This window comes from Schistocerca americana, chromosome 4 (genome assembly GCF_021461395.2).
Source record: "Schistocerca americana isolate TAMUIC-IGC-003095 chromosome 4, iqSchAmer2.1, whole genome shotgun sequence".
Taxonomy (NCBI): Eukaryota; Metazoa; Arthropoda; class Insecta; order Orthoptera; family Acrididae; genus Schistocerca; species Schistocerca americana.
This window is the reverse complement of record NC_060122.1, coordinates 101,455,787-101,469,462: the sequence shown is the minus strand read 5'-3', so window position 1 is coordinate 101,469,462 and position 13,676 is coordinate 101,455,787.

The window sequence follows — 13,676 nt, the reverse complement described above, 5'->3', positions numbered from 1 at the left end:
TTCGTTTCCGAAATATGAGTACATTTTTATATGTCGAACTTTATCTTCCACTCTGTTCACCATGTTTATCCTTATTTTTGCCACTATTTATATGTGTTTGTTCGAAAACTGTGCTTGTAAAAACGAAAATATTTTGAGTTCATTACGTGTTTCCTCCGGTTTGGTTTGTTTACCTACATGTTGGCAACCTAACGAAGTATATGTTGAAAACTAAAGTCTCTTCCTGATATAATGTGCGTGTGTGTGTGTGTGTGTGTGTGAGAGAGAGAGAGAGAGAGAGAGCTGAAGAGTGTGTATATGTTTTTGTTTCATGTGTGTGTGTGTGGGGGGGGGGGGGGGGGGGGTAATGGTTTGAGTTTTAGGGTGCTGAATATGAATGCAATAGCTATTAGAGAGTAGTTGAAAGGTTTGGTGATCAGCTGATTCGAGTTTTGGTTTAAATGCTCTGTGGCGTAGTTCATTGACTAGTCGCAAAACAGCAATAGTGCACCACAAAAATGAGGACAATCATGTTGAACAGTGTGAAGGAAAAAAGTTCGTAATATAAAAATGTGCTCATGTTTCGGAGATGAAGTAGTAGTGTGACCTTCAGACCAGATGAAAGGAAACACAGGTGCCAACACAAACTATAAGGAATTGTTTATTTCCATAAAAAACACGACAGGAACTGTTTCATAATCTAAATATAACACATATCAAAACAAAACTGTATCGTTCTAGGACTCACTGAAGATACCTTATTGTTAAAAAAAAAGGCGAAATGTATCTGGGAGAAATAAATTACAGTGCAGCAAGAAAGCCGGCCGGTGTGACCGTGCGGTTCTAGGCGCTACAGTTTGGAACCGCGCGACCGCTACGGTCGCAGGTTCGAATCCTGCCTCGGGCATGGATGTGTGTGATGTCCTTAGGTTAGTTAGGTTTAAGTAGTTCTAAGTTCTAGGGGAGTGATGATCTCAGAAGTTAAGTCCCATAGCGCTCAGAGCCATGTGAGCAGCAAGAAAAGGCAGTTTTATTTACAAAACAAATATTTCTGTACTTGTAGCAGACGATGGCCCGCAAGCAAACTTGTTACTCCTACATCTGATGATCACTCTGCATCAGAGGTAACATGCAGAGTAGCCTTACAAACTAGTCCTCCATATAGTCAGAAATTTTGCTCGATGCCACCATACGATCGTACTTTCGATGATAAGTCTGACTGTGGTACGAAGTCAAATGCTCTTCGGCATTCCCTAACTGCTTTGGTCCATGACTTTCAGGATGTCATGTGAGGAAAGCGCGAGTTTGGTTTCATATGATCGATGTTTTGATGTTTTCGAAATCCATGTTGGTTGCGCTGGAGGATGTTACTCTGTTCGATGTACGTCGTTATATTTGAGGTCAGAATATGTTCTAAGATTCTGCAACACTTAGATCTCAAGAATATTCGACGCTAGTTTTTGTGAATAACTTCCGCTGCCCTTTTTGCAGATTTCTTGGCTGAAATACTTTAATAATTTTCACCCACACATTAAAATTGCTGTCTTAAAGATTCTGCATTTTCCGGCCTTTTTCTTTTTAAAGGGACAACAATAACCATATGGGAATTTTTGAAGACCTAATTATTATAAATCGCAAACTCGTGCAGGGCGAAGTATACTACTACTTTCCCTTAATTACTGTCGTGTAAATACAGCGTGAAGCAAGTAAGATATTTACTTTGTGGTACTTACCGCAGGAAATACCGGCGAAAAGCACACACAACAACGTTGCTACTAAACATGTCATTGCGCCGTCTGACTGAGTTCGTATTCTGAGTATTTGCTTTTATATGTTCTAGCCGTAGGACAGTAAAAGCTCTTTTATCTTCGGTACGATAAGTAGTTTATCGGCTCGTCCGTAATGCACGTTCTTAAAGCTGGCGACGCGCATTTTTTCCGCGAACGCGATGAGTTCTTTCCGTAAACAAAGGACATGGTCGAAGTGTCTTAATGATCAGCCTCATCTACTGCACGCAACTTACCTGCTTACCGCGCTGTCTAACTTTCTTGCCGTGTCGTGCAAGCGAAAGCGCGCGGAGAGAATGGAATTAAGTATAACAAACTGTTTCAATTTTCAGGTCCCTACGGTAGCTTTATTCATTTCGTTATAGAATAATTACTGGAAACGTTGTTCCGAAAATTCACAAGACCTTTTTTTCTGGGTAACTGCTCTTTCTTTCAGAGTTAGTCGGTATATTTTTTGTAACCTTTCCCCGCTATTTTTCCAGAATATCTCGTACACACCCTCTGCCAGGCACTTAAATGTGATTTGCAGAGTATCCATGTAGATGTAGATTTATTGAACAGCGATGGGTCGAATAACATGTGGCACTAGTGATTTCTTCAAGCGCTAAACGTATACAAGGGAGTAATCGAGGGTGCCCACAATGAGATTGGAATAAGTGATGATGAGGTAGTTGTATCAAGTACGGTTACCAAGGTGCAAAGAGCTACAGACACTTAGTAGGAAGGGTAAAATATATTGATAAGGAGTAACTCGCGTCAGTTGCTCAGACGAGAGCTAGGATAATTTGATCTAGACACTGAAGGCGTCGAAAAATAGTGGATCAGATTCGAGCAAGTGCTTGATCAAGCCCTATAAAAGCACGCAGGCAGCTGTTTACTCAGTTCCCGACCATTAATAGCGCCGCAGTGCGCGGGTTTGAAACCCAGTGATGATTTTTTTTTTCACAATGTTCACTAAATTCGCAAATTTTGTAGTATAATGTATGTTTGAGTCTCAGAGAAGTCATACGGTGAGGATTTCTAACAAATTTTGCTTACTTCCGTATTCTCACTCTATGGAGGTATGGTGCAAGTGTTTCATTGCTTGTGATCCACCATGGCTTCACCAGAGGCAGAACTACGTCATACAGGAGGAACGAGAAAGACAGGCCGTGGCGCGTACGTCACAGCACGTGATAGCACAGGGCCTTACGAGTGCGGCGGAGAGCGAGTAACTATTTCAGACGAGTTTAATAATTATTGACTGCGTTTTTAAATCCATGCAAGTCCTCGATAGCCCACGACAAAATTAAGACCTTTAGAGGGTACCTTTCCAAATAAATGTCGATTTCCCGTGGGCCCTGCACGGAGACGAGCGTTCGCCAAGTGTGGCGGACAAGCCGAATAGTGTGACGTCACAAGTTCGTTGCAGGGCCCGTATATCTCGCTGGCCCCGGCGGGAAACAGCCGTCTGCCCGAATTCCAGACGCTATTTCACAAGAAGGTGTGCTCTTTCAGGACATAGAAAGCGCTGACCAGCACCTCTGGAAGGTGAAGTTGGTAAATGTTACAGGACTCTGGAGCATGTGACCAAGCAAGACAGCCAGAGCAAACGAAGTCATCATCGCCCAATGATTATGTCCCTCCGCTCCAGCCTGCTGCGGATTCCGCGGGGAGAGTGCAAACGTTGGATAAATACTTTAGTAACCGGCTCACATATATCCCCCCCCCCCCAAATCCATTACCGCCGCCCCTCCCCCTCCCCATATCAGACCCTCCCTCCCACCAGATATTCTCAGGTAGTATCCACGTGTGCAACTGCTGCCGAACACCATAGTGTAATACACTTGCGACTCAAAAACCACTGTAGTACCTGATGAAGCAGCAGCCAAGTTCCACGGATTCCCCTCCAGTAGCTACAGGCGTCTACATGAGGTGAAGCTCGTATACAGACAACTTGGTGTGTTCACACTGCTCCGGCCGGTGTGGCCGAGCGGTTCTAGGCGCTACAGTCTGGAACTGCGCGACCGCTACGGTCGCAGGTTCGAATCCTGTCTCAGGCATGGATGTGTGTAATGTGCTTAGGTTAGTTAGGTGTAAGTAGTTCTAGGGGACTGATGACCTCAGCAGATAAGTCCCATAGTGCTCAGAGCCCTTTGAACCATTTTTTTGTTCACACTGCTGGTTGACTTCCTTCTGCTGGTGACCACCTCCTCGGTGGGTGGTTTGTTCGACCCTGGACTAGGGGATCTCTGGCTTCGTTGTTGCTGTTCATTGCTCCTTGCGAGCCCTCCTTGTTGCTAATCACCACCAATTGCAAGTGTACGCCATCGACTTCGGACATGCCGGCTATTACAGTTTAGCACCGGCTATTCCAGTCTGTTGTCACTTAGCCACCACCTCCCCTCATCGACGGCACGGCTCTTGCATCAGAACTCCACAGCTGCCCCGACGTCACCAAACAAGGTACATGGTGCGGATTTGTTACAAATTTTGCCTGCCTGGTGTTATGTCTTCCTTTGCACGCTATGTGGTTCTTTAGTGGATACATGAGCGAGGAACAGACGCTGTTCATGAACAGAGAATTCAGATATTAATTTATTATACATGTGATGTTAAACAGTAAAAATAATGCATAACCTTGTTGCTGTATTTGAAGTATCAGATTAACAGTAGAATTGAATGTAGAAATACCGGGCGATCAAAAAGTCAGTATAAATTTGAACACTTAATAAACCACGGAATAATGTAGATAGAGAGGTAAAAATTGACACACATGCTTTGAATGACATGGGGTTTTATTAGAACCAAAAAAAAGCACAAAACGTCCGACAGATGGCGCTGGACAGCAAAACGCCAGTGACTGCGCATGACAATCGTGTATAAAAAGGAGCTGTAATGAGAGAGAGAATCAGATGCGCCAGCAGTCGCAGCGTGTTGACGTTACCTGAAAAGGCGCTTTTGGTGAAGCTGTATTATCAAAATGGGGAATGCGCTAGTTCAACGTTACGATCCTATCGCCATAGGAAAGGGATTTGAACGGGTAAAGGTCCGTTGACAAATGCAGCTGTGGCGAGAATGATTTCGAAGTTCGAAGCCACGGGTTGTTTAGACGATAGAGCCCGTAGTGGCCGACCGAGCACAAGGCGTAATGCTGCTGAGACAGTTCAGGAAGAAATAGAGACTGTAGCGGGTTCCTCTATGCACGGGGAAGTCAGCGCTCGTGCATCGCACGTCACACCGGCATTCCATACACTTAGGCGTACCTTTCGATGCTATCCGTACAAAATCCTTCGGCGTCATGAACTGTTACCTGGCGATTTAGTGAAGCGAAGGGCATTTGCGGTGTGTGCGTTTCAAAAGATGGCGGGAGATGACGATTGGGTGAGTAACGTGTTGTGGACCGACGAAGCTCATTTCACGCTCCGAGGGCCTGTCAACGCCCACAACTGCAGAATTTAGGCTACCGAAAATCCTAGAACTGTCGTGGAAACTCCATTGCAAGACGAGAAAGTCACGTATGGGTTGGATTTACCACATCTACCGTTATCAAGCCTTTTTTCTTCGAGGAAATGCGTGATTTGGTTTTGTAACTGCTACCGTGACGGGTGAGAGGTACGCCGATATGTTACAGAATCGCATCATCCCTAGCCTAGCTGATAAACACCTGCTGGAACGTACGATGTTTATGCAGGATGGCGCTCCACCCCATATTGCTAGACGCGTGAAAGATCTCTTGCGCGCGTCGTTTGGTGATGATCGTGTGCTCAGCCGCCACTTTAGTCATGCTTGGCCTCCCAGGCCCCCAGCCCTCAGTCCGTGCGATTATTGGCTTTGGGATTACCTGAAGTCGCAAGTGTATCTTGATCGACCGGCATCTCTAGGGATGCTGAAAGACAACATCCGACGCCAATGCCTCACCGTAACTCCGGACGTGCTTTACAGTGCTGTTCACAACATTATTCCTCGACTATAGCTATTGTTCAGGAATGATGGTGGACATATTGAGCAATTCCTGAAAAGAACATCATCTTTGCTTTGCCTTATTTTGTTATGCTAATTATTGCTATTCTGAACAGATGAAGCGCCATCTGTCCGACATTGTATTTTTTTGGTTCTAAGAAATGTCATTCCAAGCATGTGTGTCAATTTGTACCTCTCTATCTACATTTCTGAAAGTATTTGTATGGAGTGTAGCCATGTATGGAAGTGAGACATGGACGATAACTAGTTTGGACAAGAAGAGAATAGAAGTTTTCGAAATGTGGTGCTACAGAAGAATGCTGAAGATAAGGTGGGTAGATCACGTAACTAATGAGGAGGTATTGAATAGGACTGGGGAGAAGAGAAGTTTGTGGCACAACTTGACTAGAAGAAGGGATCGGTTGGTAGGACATGTTTTGAGGCATCAAGGGATCACAAATTTAGCATTGGAGGGCAGCGTGGAGGGTAAAAATCGTAGAGGGAGACCAAGAGATCAATACACTAAGCAGATTCAGAAGGATGTAGGTTGCAGTAGGTACTGGGAGATGAAGAAGCTTGCACAGGATAGAGTGGCATGGAGAGCTGCATCAAACCAGTCTCAGGACTGAAGACCACAACAACAACAACAACATCTACATTATTCCGTGATTTATTCAGTTTTCAAATTTATACTGACTTTTTGAGCACCCGGTATGTACAGATTCAAAAGATACATAGATTAATACTTGCTCCATAGATCATGAATACGACACTTCGTAATGATGTGGAACGTGTCAGAAAACAATCTCTATTCAGATGAGGTCGAGCCTTGGCCGCTGTGAAAGTTCGTAAATGTTATTCAACTGGCAAAAACACTAAATGGGGTCGGACATGAATGTACGTACACCCGCCGCTGAAGCTTCAGAAAAGGGAAGCTTCCGTGTCACCGGCAGCGCCGCAACAGTTCGTGGCAGCGCCCTCGCGCTGCGGTGGCGTCTGCAGGAAGCGCGGTGGCGTAACTGGCGGAGCGCCTGTTCGAACGCGCGGCCGATACTGCACCTGGCAGGCGAAACGCTGACGCCAAGCAGTGCGATCCAGGTCTCCACCGTCACCGAAGCCAATCACTTGCCCTCTGGCTGTGACATCATCCGCGTAAATCACATGAATGAAGCATTACTATTGCTAGGAATGTTTTACTCACTGTTCGCCTTACGATTCGAGGCACCAGCGCACTCACAGTTCACTTCCCGACAGGAAGGTGGAAGACGGCGCACCATCCTCAGTTAATATCAGCTGTTTGACCCATCTCATCCAGACCCTTAAACTTAATTACCAATGTGTTCAGTCCCAATGACTCCGTCCGTTTCCAGATCACATATCACATTGTATTATATCATTTTCTGGGTCTTTATTTCCCCCTACTATATTTGTGTACATTCTGGCTATCTCCACTGTCACCCCATCTTCGCCTCACACCCCACACCTTGCAAGTACACTACTTGACATTAAAATTGCTACAGCAAGAACAAAGGCAGATGATAAACGGATATTCATTGGAAAAATATATTATACTAGAACTGACATGTGATTACATTTTCACGCTATTTGGATGCATAGATCCTGAGAAATCAGTACCCAGAACAAGCACCTCTCGCCGTAATAACGGCCTTGATACGCCTGGGCATTGAGTCAAACAGAGCGTGGGTGGCGTGTAGAGGTATAGCTGCCCATGCAGCTTCAACGCGATACCACAGTTCATCAAGAGTAGTGACAGGCATATTGTGACGAGCCAGTTGCTCGGCCACCATTGACCAGACGTTTTCAATTGGTGAGAGATCTGGAGAATGTGCTGGCCAGGGCAGCGGTCGAACGTTTTTTGTATCCAGAAACCCCCGTACGGGACCTGCAACATCCAGTCGTGCATTATCCTGCTGAAATGTAGGGTTTCACAGGGATCGAATGAAGGGTAGAGCTACGGGTCGTAACACATCTGAAATGTAACGTCCACTGTTCAAAGTGCCATCAATGCGAACAAGAGGTGACCGAGACGTGTAGACAATGGCACCCTATACTGTCACGCCGGGTGATACGCCAGTATGGCGACGACGAATATACGCTTCCATTGTGCGTTCACCGTTCCAGTCGTGCATTATCCTGCTGAAATGTAGGGTTTCACAGGGATCGAATGAAGGGTAGAGCCAGCCGGCCGCGGTGGCCGTGCGGTTCTAAGCGCTCCAGTCCGGAGCCGCGCTGTTGCTACGGTCGCAGGTTCGAATCCTGCCTCGGGCATGGGTGTATGTGATGTCCTTAGTTAGGTTTAAGTAGTTCTAAGTTCTAGGGGACTGATGACCACAGCAGTTGAGTCCCATAGTGCTCAGAGCCATTTGACCATTTTTGAAGGGTAGAGCCACGGTCGTAACACATCTGAAATGTAACGTCCAGTGTTCTAAGTGCCGTCAATGCGAACAAGAGGTGACCGAGACGTGTAGCCAAGGGCACCCCATGCCGTCACGCCGGGTGATACGCCAGTATGGCGACGACGAATACACGCTTCCATTGTGCGTACACCGGGATGTCGCCAAACACGGATGCGACCATCATGATGCTGTAAACAGAACCTGGATTTATCTGAAAAAATGACGTTTTGCCATTCGTGCACCCACGTTCGAGTACACCATCGCAGGCGCTCCTGTCTGTGATGCAGCGTCAAGGGTAACCGCACCCATGGTCTCCGAGTTGACAGTCCATGCTGCTGCAAACGTCGTCGAACTGTTCGTGCAGATGGTTGTTGTCTTGCAATCGTCCCCATCTGTCAACTCAGGGATCGAGACGTGGCTACACGATCCGTTACAGCCATGCGGATAAGATGCCTGTCATCTCGACTGCTAGTGATACGAGGCCGTTGGGATCCAGCACGGCGTTCCGTATTACCCTCCTGAACCCTCCAATTCCATATTCTGCTAACAGTCATTGGATCTCGACCAACGCGAGCAGCATTGTCGCTATACGATGTACCGCAATCGCGATAGGCTACAATCCGTTTATCAAAGTCGGAAATGTGATGGTACGTATTTCTCCTCCTTACACGAGGCATCACAACAACGTTTCACCAGGCAACGCCGGTCAACTGCTGTTTGTGTATGAGAAATCGGTTGGAAACTTTCCTCATGTCAGTACGTTGTAGGTGTCGCCACCGGCGCCAACCTTGTGTGAATACTCTGAAAAGCTAACCATTTGCATATCACAGCCTCTTCTTCCTGTCGGTTAAATCTCGCGTCTGTAGCACGTTATCTTCGTGGCGTAGCAATTTTAATGGCCAGCAGTGTACTATACACGTCTGTCACTACTTCTCTATCTGTGTTATCTACCCTACATCAGTGCCATCATTATCTAGTTCGACACTTCTTACGCTCCTCTTCCTGAAGAGAAGCACATCAAGCCATTATACTACAAGAGAACAACAAAATCCTATACTCCGCTAAATGCATATGCAAATGAAAATGCACACCACATACACTTGTCGCACAACAAATAAAGGTTGCGCAGTGGTAGGACGCTCGCCACGCATTTGGGAAGGTGCTGGTTCAAATCCCCATTGCTCATTGAAATGAAAGTTCTCCATAGCTTCCCTGAAGTACTGGAGGCAAATGACAATGTTATTTCTTTTAAAATAACATGGCCAATTTCCGTCTCCAACCTATTCTAGTGTGAGGTTGTTCTTCACATTTGATGGCCTTCCTTTTTTCTTTCCATATCAAAATCGAAAAGTATTCTATATCTATCCACTTACTTGCCACAGCTGTTAGACCAGCGTCTACCATCGCGCCACATCTATCGCCAGTGTCAATTATGGGTTACGTTCTGTGGGATCGTGCGAGTCTACGCTACTTGATCATGGAACAATCAGTTGAGTTTTATTCGGAGTGAGGGGGGATGGAGGGGAAGATGGTCTATAGCGACACTGGATGTGAGGTCAGCTGTAGTGGAATTAAGAACTAGCGGCCAAGAGCTGCTTCTTAACTGCGCTGAAGTATTTAGCAGGATAATTAATTCTGACAGATATCCCCCTTGAATACAAACGATATGATGAATATTTTAAGAAACAATGTCTGCTGTGCAGTAACTTCAAACCAAAACTGGAAAACTGAAACATGCTTGTTTACCAGAGGGTAATTCTTAAAGTCGCATCAGAACTTTATTGAAAGATCTACCCCAAAACACAGGTAAGTTTAAGTCAAATTGTTGCCAAGTCGGGGCCCAAAGACCTGTGGATGGTATTACATTTACATCTAGACTCTGCAAACCACTGTGAAGTGCGTGGCAGAGGGTATGACCCCTTGTGCCACTTATCAGGGCTTTTTCCCGTACCCTTCGCATATAGAGTGCAGGAAATGTGATTGCTTAAGCGTCGGGGCGTGCTGTACTTGGTCTAATCTTCTCTCTGCGATCCTTTTCTGGTAATTTTTGAGGTAGTTTTCGTCTCTTTAGTACACGACTCTGGGTAATTTTCCCATCACACCCATTCCCAGCAGCTTACAATCGCTTAACAATAGTAAGGGCAATTTCCATCTGCTTAAAAACAACAACTCATACTGTGCCCAAGAGCAGCATATACAGTGGTGCAATATTTTACTGTACAGTAATCAAATAACTTTAAGCTAGGCTTGCTGATTTTCTTGTATATTATTGGTCTGATCTGCTACTAGTATTACCAGTAGCCTATTAGCACTGCAGCGATTAACAGTCAAAACGAGTCATCTCTTACGATATCGGAAAAACTTGGTACAAACTTTATTGATCCTCGAAAACGTTTTTCAGGTTATGGTCACTAACAAATTAAACACGCCAATATATACTCTTGTTAGAAGATAAAACTAGTAAGATTTGCCCCGCCGGAGTGGCCGAGCGGTTCTAGGCGCTACAGTTTGGAGCCGCGCGACCGCTACGGTCGCAGGTTGGAATCCTTCCTCGGGCATGGATGTGTGTGATGTCCTTAGGTTAGTTAGGATTAAGTAGTTCTAAGTTCTAGGGGACTGATGACCACAGTAGTTAAGTCCCACAGTGCTCAGAGCCATTTGAACCATTTAGTAAGATTTGACATGTTAGTTGTATGCAGTAAACGCCGACCTACTACGAAATAGATTATGCACAACTCTCGAAAATTCTCGAAAACACATGTCTGCAGGGGTTCGAAAATTCTCGAAACTATAACTTTTTGACGTAAATATTGAACGAAATTGGGAAAAGATTGGTCTTGAACGAGTATACTGTAGCCAAAAATTTCTAAAATGCGGAAGTTAAGTTTACAATTGGCGAAAGAGTAAGAGTTTTTCGCGACGTACGCAGTTGTTCGATAACACACATGGAGTACACCGAGCTGACAAAAGTCATGGGGTACCTCCGAATATCGTGTGGGACCTCTTTTTGCCCAGCGTAATGCAGCAGCTCGAAATGGCATGGGCTCAACAAGTCGCTGGATGTCGCCCGCAAAAATATTGAGCCGTGCTGCCTCTGCAGCCGTCCATAATTGCGAAAGTGTTGCCGGTGCAGAATGTTGTGCACGAACTGACCTCTCGATTATGTCCCATCAGCGTTCGATCGGTTTAATATCGGGCAACCAGGGCGGTCAAATCTTTCGTTGGAAATGTCCACAATGTTCTTCAGATCAGTAACGAACAATTGTGGCCCAGTGACATGACACAGATGATCTTCAAGAAGCCGAACATAACAATTTCCAGTCAATGATCTGTTCTGTTGGGCTAGAGGACTCAGTCCATTCCATGTAAACACAGCCCTACTATTATGGAGCCGCCACCAGCTCGCACAGTGCCTTGTTGACACCTTGGGTCCACGACTTCGTGTGGTCTGCGCCACACCTGGGCTCTACCATCAGCTCTTACCAACTGAAATTGGGACTCATTTGACCAGGCCGGTCATCCTAGGGTCCAATCGAAATAGTCAGGAGAGGCGCTGCAGGCGATGTCGCGCTGTTACCAAAGGCACCTGTCTCGGTCGTCTGCTGTCACAGACCATTAACGCCAAATTTCCCCGCACTGTCCTGACGGATACGTTCGTCGTGCGTCCAATATTGATTTCTGCAGTGTTGCTTGTCTGGTAGCACCGAGAGCTCTACACAAACGCCACTGCTCTCAACCGTTAAGTGGATATCGTCGGCCACTCTGTTGTCCGTGGTGAGAAGTAATGGCTGAAGTTTTGTGTTCTCGGCACACTCTTGACACTTTGAATCTGGGAATACTGAATTCCCTAACAATCTCCGAAATGGAGCGACCTATGCGTCTAACTCCAACTACTATTCTGTGTTCAAAATCTGTTAATTCCCGTCGGCGACCATAATCACGTCGAAACCTTGTCACATAAATCACCTGGGTGGAAATGACAGCTCCACCAATGGCTACCCTTTTATGCCTTTTGTACGCGATATTGTTATGTGCATATCGCTATCCGATGGCTTCTTTCACTTCAGTTATTATGATATACACGAGTATTGACACAATCCGTGAATGACTAAATAAAAATGACACGAACAGTATTATAGAACGTCAGAATCTAGAATTTTGAATCGAACAATTTGCCACGTACGGGCTCGCACAAAGGAAAATTCGCAAGCTGGCTTACAAAAGTAAGTAATTACAACTGATTTTTTTACTTAGCTGGATCAGTGATAACTTTTGCGATGGCAGGCCGAAGGTGACCCCTGCAGCGTTAGATTATCTCAGTTGAAATTGCGAAAATTGTGGAGCACCAACAAAGTACGTTTCATGCTTGCGGTAGCTAACAGTGTAAATATAGGAAGAGAAATACACAAAACAAAACTGCAAATGAAAATGCTGAGGCTTATTTTCACATTTTTTTCACAAAAGGGAAACAAGAAATGTAGCAACCGTTCAAATGCTGTAACAGTGCAAACGATATTATTCCATAGCATTCACTCCTAATGGTACTCAAAAACTATTTGAAATCACTACGACACAGAGTCAGAAGTTCAGACAGAGTCTAGTCAGGGTCTGTCCAGAATTTTCGTGCCACTTAGTCCCACTCATGACCATAATTTACAGAAAATCCTCATGCAGAGAGCTCGACTGTTCCCAGTGATTAGACATGAGAGTCCCCCGCACACATATAAAACAGAAAATACGTTTGTACTAGATACCTAGCCACTTTTGGTGTTGGAGTGACTGCTTCTAGACAGTTAGATTGCTGAACGCTGTCCAGGATGGAGATCGGCCTAAAAAAGCAATTCCGATGCGCCCCAAGGATGTGTAATACGATATTCACTGTTATTATTATATTTTTGTATATTAGTAGCAAAATTGCTTGCAATCTTAGACTTTTTGCACATGTTGTAGTCATCTATTAGAAAGCTTTACCCCATAATCAAGTATCAACCAGAGATAACAACTACAAATCCATGTCGTGAAAATTACAGTTATACACATCATGAAACGTTAAGATGTACCAACTTTTGCTGAAAAATTAATTTATTAAATTAGCCGTAACCTAAAATTATCTCAGATGAGCAGTGTATGTGAGGATATGAAGAGGAATAAACTCGTAGCCTCAGTAGTGGATGATTAATTTCGACTTCTTAGTAGGATACTAACAAGTTGTACACCACTGGCCATTAAAATTGCTACAACAAGAAGAAATGCAGATGATAAACGGGTATTCATTGCACAAAAATATTATACTAGAACTGACATGTGGTTACATTTTCACACAATTTGGGTGCATAGATCCTGAGAAATCAGTACCCAGTACAACCACCTATGGCCTTAATAACGGCCTTGATACGCCTGGGCATTGAGTCAAACAGAGCTTGGATGGCGTGTACAGATACAGCTGCCCATGCAGCTTCAACACGATACTACAGTTCATCAAGAGTAGGCACTGGCGTACTACGACGAGCCAGTTGCTCGGCCACCATTGACCAGACGTTTTCAATTGGTG